Genomic DNA, 7393 nt, shown 5'->3' with positions numbered 1-7393 from the left:
TTTCGGCTCTGTGCCCGCACTTTGTTATTCTTTCCGTATCAATTAACTGCTCCTTCTTGCCCTGAACTGGGAGCACCCTCAGCCCCTCCAAGAGGAAAGGAGGCACAGATTTATGGAAGTCAGTGTGGGACTGGGTGGAGAGTTGTGACTGCAAAGAACGAGTGATTTAGCAGCATGGGGGCACGAGTGAGCAGAAACTCTCTCCTCAGCTGAGCGGGGATTAGGGGCTGCAGATAGCCGTAATCCCAAACGCAGCAGGAAGGGCTGGGATACCTTCCCACCATACAGAATCATAGAAGGGTTTGGGTTTGGATAAAAATCATCTCATTCCAAACCCCCTGGCTGGGGGTGTAGCAGTATTTCAAGGAACTGAGGAGGTGAGACAGGGATAACCTGGAATAGCACCTGCTTATTTTCCTCTCTCTTCCTTCAGTGTCAAGTCGATACATTTGATATTGAGATGTCCCTCTAGACAAAGGCAATCCCAGGATCCATCTGCCCCCAAACCCGGGCCAGCTCTGACGCCACCAATGAGGTCAGAGCTTCACCACGGACAGGTTGAAGAAGTGACCACCCCTGCTGGTGGTGGCGGCTGCACACCTGTGGTTACCAGCCACATCCCTGTGGTGCAGCTTTTGGACCTCCTTCCATCAGATCCAAAGCCACCCAACAGCGGTGCCGAGCTGCAGAACAGCTGGAGAACAAAAGTCGGGCTGGCTCAGCTGGGTAGCAAAACCAGAAAACCCTGGCGAGGCAGACCTGCGGATGGCTGATTTTGGGCAGGGATGCAGGGACTCAGGGACGCAGGGACGCAGGGACGCAGGGATGCAGGGACGCAGGGATGCAGGGATGCAGGGATGCAAGGACGCAGGGACGCAGGGATGCAAGGACGCAGGGACGCAGGGACGCAGGGATGCAGGGATGCAGGGATGCAGGGACGCAGGGATGCAGGGATGCAGGGATGCAGGGACGCAGGGATGCAGGGACGTAGGGATGCAGGGACGCAGGGACGCAGGGATGCAGGGACGCAGGGACGCAGGGATGCAGGGATGCAGGGATGCCGGGATGCAGGGACGCAGGGATGCAGGGACGCAGGGACGCAGGGATGCAGGGATGCAGGGATGCAGGGACACAGGGATGCAGGGATGCAGGGACGCAGGGATGCAGGGACGCAGGGATGCAGGGATGCAGGGATGCAGGGATGCAGGGACACAGGGATGCAGGGATGCAGGGACGCAGGGACGCAGGGACGCAGGGATGCAGGGATGCCGGGACGCAGGGACGCAGGGACGCAGGGATGCAGGGATGCAGGGATGCAGGGATGCAGGGACGCAGGGATGCAGGGACGCAGGGATGCAGGGATGCCGGGACGCAGGGACGCAGGGACGCAGGGACGCAGGGATGCCGGGACGCAGGGACGCAGGGATGCAGGGATGCAGGGACGCAGGGATGCACCGCCCGCTGCCACCAGGAGGTGGCACAGCCCGAGCGCGGATGTCGCACCGCGTCGCGCCCCTCGCCGCCGGGACCCCACAAAAAGGAGCGAGGTGATTCACCGCTTCCAGGAAAGCCAAGAAAAAGTCTCGCATCTTCTTTCTGGGAAAGCCATTGTGCGGAATTCCTTTCGCGTGGAAAATAAACAAACAAACAAGAAAGGCACAAACTCTGTTTGGCTTGGAGAGAAGGCAAAAACGAGCCCTGCCCTGGGAGCGCGCAGCTGTCGGGGCACCCTCTGTGTCCCCACGGCCTTTCCGCATGGGCAGAGCTCTGCTGGCTCCTGTTCCCTCCCCGGTGCCCTCATTCGCTGCCCCCACATCCCAGCTGCCTGGATTTTCCTCATGGAAACTGCATCCCTGCCTTGTGTCAGCAGCAGCAGCTCGCAGAGGCTTCTCCTGCAGAAGCAGATCCAGCAGCAGCACAAAAAGCAGGAGGGATCCGCGGCAGAACAAGGACAAGGTGTCCTGTGGCCCTGAGCATCCCGCCTGCAGTCTCCATCTATTCCCAGGTGGGATCAGAGGCATTTTCCCCACCGGACGCGTTCAGCTCAGCTGTTCTTGGGGAGCCCTCTAAAGGCAGCTGTGTTTGAGGTGAGACAGCTGCAAATGACAAATCAAATCTTTTTTTCCCCTCAAAAATGGCAATTTTCCCTTTCTAGAAAAGTCAGAAGAGAGGCTATGAAAGGAGGAGATCAGCCAGTAATGGCTGGGCTTGATCTTAGAGGCCTTTTCCAACCTTATGATGACAGAGCAAAGTGTTTGTTTGGAAGGAAACACTGACCTGCAGCCCTTCTGCTGGAAACGTAGCAGTTCAAGAAAATGATTGTCTGTGTTTCACTTGAAGGGATGATTTTGAAGTGCATTGCTATTGCTGGTAAAACACAGAATCCCAGAATGGGTTTGGGTTGGAAAGGACCTTAAAGTTCATCTCATTCCACCCCTTGCCACGGGTGGGGACACCTCCCACTGTCCCAGGCTGCTCAGAGCCTCATCCAGCCTGGCCTTGGACACTTGGCCATCACATGCTGCGCCACTTTGTGGCTATGCCCAGTGTTTAATAAAATAAAGGGATTTCTTCCCCCCCAAAAGGAGTTCCTTCACTCCCAGTTTTCCCTTCTTGGGTTTCCATATCCAAAGTTAACCAAAATCTGTTAAATCCCATCTGTTTACCCTGTAACTGCTCTCCCTCAGCTTCCAGGAAAGCCCCAGGACAAGGGATGGATGTTCTGCAAACACAAGGAATCAGATGGAGGAGATGTTGTGCAATCATTTCCTCACCAGAGCCCATTTCTGGCTCCTCAGTCCTTTGTGAGAGGCAATCACAAATCCTCGTGTGCAATGTGGTAGAGCCCTTGACATGATGCTGGCAGGAGGCTTCTGTCCTCTCCTGAGAAGGAAACAAACAGCAGATTCAAAGCCGGTTATTTCTCGAATTAGAACAAAAAGAATTAAACAACCCCCCCTCCTTCACTTCTTTCTGTTATTCTTTCTGAATTCCTCCTCAGCATCCTGAGAGCCTTTGAGAGGATTTGCATTTGGATCATGAAATGAATTTCTCAAAATGAGGCCAAAGAAAACCAAGGTCTGTGGGTGGAGGAAGCTGTGGTTGTGCCAGCAGCCAGTGCCAGCAAGGAGAGTCCTGAGCTGCCCATGGTGATAAAAGAGATGGAAGGGAGGGAGGGAGGGAGGGAGGGAAGGAAAAGGAAGAAAGAGAAGGGAAATAAAGAAAAAGCATTGGAGGAAAGGAAAGGGAAGGGAAGGGAAGGGAAGGGAAGGGAAGGGAAGGGAAGGGAAGGGAAGGGAAGGGAAGGGAAGGGAAGGGAAGGGAAGGGAAGGGAAGGGAAGGGAAGGGAAGGGAAGGGAAGGGAAGGGAAGGGAAGGGAAGGGAAGGGAAGGGAAGGGAAGGGAAGGGAAGGGAAGGGAAGGGAAGGGAAGGGAAGGGAAGGGAAGGGAAGGGAAGGGAGAGGGAGAGACAAAGAAAGAAGGAAAAGGAAAAGGAAAAGGAAAAGGTCCCAAAGCAAGGGCCAAGCTGCTGTGGCCACCTGCAAGAGCTGATTATTATTTACAGGCATTTTAATTTCCGAAAGCTGCATCCATTTACCTGGGAGAGCCAGGGATGTGACAGTAGTGATGAGTCTTGCAGCAAACCTGTGATATTTCACAGCCACAGTAACCCAGGAGAACCTGTTCCAACAAGCCCCAAATCCACGGGAATGGTTTGCCTTTTACACCCCTCTGTCATTCCTGCTGACATCCCTCAACCATCTCTGAGCCAACCCAGCATCTCTCCAGGGAAATTACTGGCCCAGCTGGCTTCTGATATTTTCAAACAGCCAAAACTCATCCTGAAAAGCACAAAGCCCTGCGGGAGGGGTGGGTTCCATCCTCATGCCGGTGTTACCCGCTGGGATCATGGACACATGGGGGTGTTTCTGGCTCAGCTGCTGCACAGCCAAGTCCTCCCTTACCTGTCCACAAAACCATCGGATGTCTGTGCCAGGATGGAGATGCACAGGAACAAATCAAACACCTCCATTCTGCCTAGAACGAGTTCATGAACTTCTGATATCATTCAGGACCTAATTGAAACATCATGTCTTACACAATCATCTCCTTCTCCATCCCCTTCTTTCACCCTTTTAGAAACCATTTCCTGCTTTTCCCAGCTGGACACGCTGTCCTTCTTCCTGATTTGAAGCAAATATTTTGTTGGGTTTGGCTGCTGCCACAGCCACACATCGTCTTCTGCCTGATATTTTATCCATCTGCTGCTGAAGAGAATATTTGGGGCTGGAAGTCTCCAAAGGGTTTTGAGGTGCTGAGATGAATCAGGAAGCAGCAGTGCAGGAGGAAAATCCTTCTCAGCTTCACTTGCAGAGTAATTCAGGCTGAAATGCTTTAAAAATTAAATGCTGGGAGATGCTTGTTCCAACACCCTGGTAGCCACGGGCTGAGGAGCTGACCCACCCTGCTCCCCCTCCACACGTGGACACAGAATCCAACCCCATTTCCTCTTTTGTCTCAAGTGAGTGGAAAAAGAGAGTTGGACTCGTGAGCTGTTGAGTATTCCAGCATCTGCCTTGCCTCATTTCTGCTGCTGGGACAATATCTGGCTCTGCTCTGGGACAGCCACCACGGCCAGTGGTGCTGCAGGGGCTGTGTGCCCTGGGGTGAAGTGTCACCAGAGCAGGTGACACCCCCTGTTCACGGTGCCTTTCCTTCCAGGACACACACAAACAGCTTTCTCTTCGATGCTGCTCCTGTCTCCTGTTGTTTTGGGTTTCTTTTGCCTGGGTTGCTCTGAAGAAAGGGCATTTTTTGTCCAGCTGAGCTCCAAGATCTGGAGGTGCTGCCCAGGGGAAGCACAAGCAGCCCTGGCACTGCAGGGGGATACAGAGGGTTGTGGGGAGGTGCACGGGGAGGAGGCAGGGCGTCTGTCACAGGACACAGTGTCACAGCCATGGGATTCCTCTGCAGGACATCAGCCCTGTGCTCGGCATCCCCCAGCTTCCCTCTCCTCCACCCCGAGGGAGTTTGTCTCAGCTGCTTTGCAGCTTGCATCACTGCTTTTTGGGAAGCTCCTTGGAACTCTCAGAAATACCAGTTTTGTTGTGTTTGCACTTCAAGGGAGTTGCTTAATTAGCATTTAATGTTCATCGCGTCACATCTGTGAGGAGACCTGCAAAACCCCAACATTCCTGTCCAGACACCAAACACCGCTTTGCTCCCCAAATCCTGCAGGGTGAATCACTGTCCTCAAGATCCCAAACCTTGAGCACGCACGTTCTTTGCTCCCTTGGTCCCCAACACTCAAAAAATACCAGCAGGCTGAGTTCTTCTCACCTAACCTGAAGGGCTTGGGCTGCTCCTCGCTGTCACTCCAGGAGGACAATTTGGGACACGGTGCCTGGGGATCGGCGCTGGAGGCAGCTGCTCAACGGCCCTTTGTGTGCTTTGTCCCTTGCTGGATAAAGAGGGCGTTATTAAGTGTAGGAAATGAGAATCTCGCTGTTCATCAGAGCGAGTTCTCGGCGGGTTCCGCGGGGAGCGTGCGGCACCCGCAGCGGGAGCGGCCCCGCCCGCCCGGTGCTGGGAGGATGGGTTCACCCCGGGCACGGGCAGCGCCTCTGCTCCGGGTTTGTCGGCAAAGGAGGCTCGTGCAGTGCTGGGAAATAGAGAAAACAATCAGTGTCAGGGCAGTTCTGGGGCTGGATTTGTGCTGGAGCAGGGAGCATCGCAGCGGGATCTGTCTGCTCCTGGAATCACAGGTAGAGCCCTTGCAGCTCCTGGGGATGTTTCTCCTCCCTCAGCCCTTCAGCTCAGGGGGAGAGGCAGACTCCAAAGGGAATATTTAATGAGTCAGTTCATTTCCAGGAAATCTTTCTCTTGATCTTTCTTCTTCTTCTTCTTATTTTGTTTTTGTTTTTGTTTTTGTTTTTCCAATGGAAAAGTTGAGTCCTGGTGAACTTTTTGAGAACTTTTGTTCGTTCCCTCTTGCCAGCTAAACTCTGCTTCGTGCTGGTGACAGAACCCTTTTCTCCCAGCACTGGCCACAGGCCAGGACCTGGAACTGGCACTGTGTGCTGCCAACGCCACCAGCCCTGTCCCCTTCTCTCCCCGCTGAGGCAAAGCCCCAGCTCCACCCAGCTCCCCTTTGGGGGTCTTTTTCTCCTCCTTGTGCACGAGATGATGGAGGGAGCTCTGCTTGCTTCACCTTCCTCTACAATGGAAAATGTCAAATATCAGGGGGAATAATCAATCAAACCTGTGGAAGGTGGTGGTTCCTTGGGAGAAACAACAGCACAAGTGGTGTCAGGAGGAATTTCTCTTTCCATCTCCAGCTCCGGAGACGCCCTCTCTGAGACAGGACTTGTTTGCTGGGGCTTTTAGTGCCGTTTGAGTCCTTACATCATTCAAAGGGAGCGGGTCCCATCATGCTGGGTGGTAAAGGGAAGGTTTCCCAGAGTTTCTGTGTGTCAGAGCAGGACACAGAGGGCAGAGCAGAGGGGAGCCAGTGGATTTCACAAATCCACTCAAAGCCCCATCACCAGCAGCGTCTGCAGAGGCACAAACCATGAAATGCTGAGAAAGAAATCCAACAGCAATGGATCATACAGATAGTATTTATCTCTGGAGGCTCGTGGCTTGAGTTCTCCAGTGCCACTGATACCTGCAGAGCACCAAATAAAACTCTTCCCTTTCACAGAATCCCCATTTCCCGGAGCTGAGTGTGTGAACAGGTGACACAAGCGTTTGGTGACTTCACTTACCCATTTCTCAGGGGTGCAGAGGAGAAAGGGCGCTGCTGTGCAAGCAGGAGGGAAACAACCAGGGTGTCCCTAAAGATGTGTCCTCCAACTGCCAAAATCTGTTTTGAAGCTGCGTGTGGGATGTGCACAAGCAATGATTGCAACACAGCCACCACTGGGACTGTGAGAAGAGAACCGAGTATTTTCTGTGAGAGGTTTAACCTTTGCAAATGAGCTGGGCACAGGGATAAAAGGAGCGAAGTCACTGAATAATTTGGGTTGGAAGGGACCATTAAAGGTCATCCAATCCAACCCCTCTGCAATGAGCAGGGTCACTTTCAACTAGACCAGGTTATTCCAAACCCAATCCAAGCTGGCTTTGAATGTTCACAGGGATGGGGCAGCCAGAACTTCTCTGGGCACCCTGTGCCAGGGTCTCACCTCCCTCTCAGGGAAGAATTTCTTCCTGATATCCAACCTAAATCTACTCTCTGTCAGTCTGAAGCCATCCCCCCTTGTCCTATCGCTCCATGCCCTTGTGAAAAGTCCCTCTCCAGCTCTCTTTAGCTACTGGAAGGGGCTCTGAGGAATCCCTGGAACCTTCTTGTCTCCCCCTGGGTCGTTTCCAGGGGAGGGACCAACAACCAC

The 7393-nt window shown here is 53.5% G+C and overlaps 1 long non-coding RNA gene across 2 annotated transcripts; it reads right to left on the bottom strand.

The window, feature by feature from the left end:
* Window positions 1–1414: 1414 nt before the first annotated feature.
* Window positions 1415–5521, bottom strand: LOC125335849. 2 transcript variants are annotated; one of them, XR_007207564.1, is made up of 4 exons: window positions 3598–5521; window positions 2667–2883; window positions 2278–2367; window positions 1415–1621 (listed from the first exon to the last, which is right to left on the bottom strand). It is a non-coding gene; the product is annotated as an uncharacterized LOC125335849 (long non-coding RNA). The 2 variants fall into 2 exon arrangements; XR_007207563.1 differs by having other exon boundaries at window positions 1415–2367.
* Window positions 5522–7393: the final 1872 nt, after the last annotated feature.

The sequence above is a fragment of the Corvus hawaiiensis genome, chromosome 19 (genome assembly GCF_020740725.1).
Source record: "Corvus hawaiiensis isolate bCorHaw1 chromosome 19, bCorHaw1.pri.cur, whole genome shotgun sequence".
Taxonomy (NCBI): domain Eukaryota; kingdom Metazoa; phylum Chordata; class Aves; order Passeriformes; family Corvidae; genus Corvus; species Corvus hawaiiensis.
This window is presented reverse-complemented; position numbering and strand designations above follow the sequence as displayed.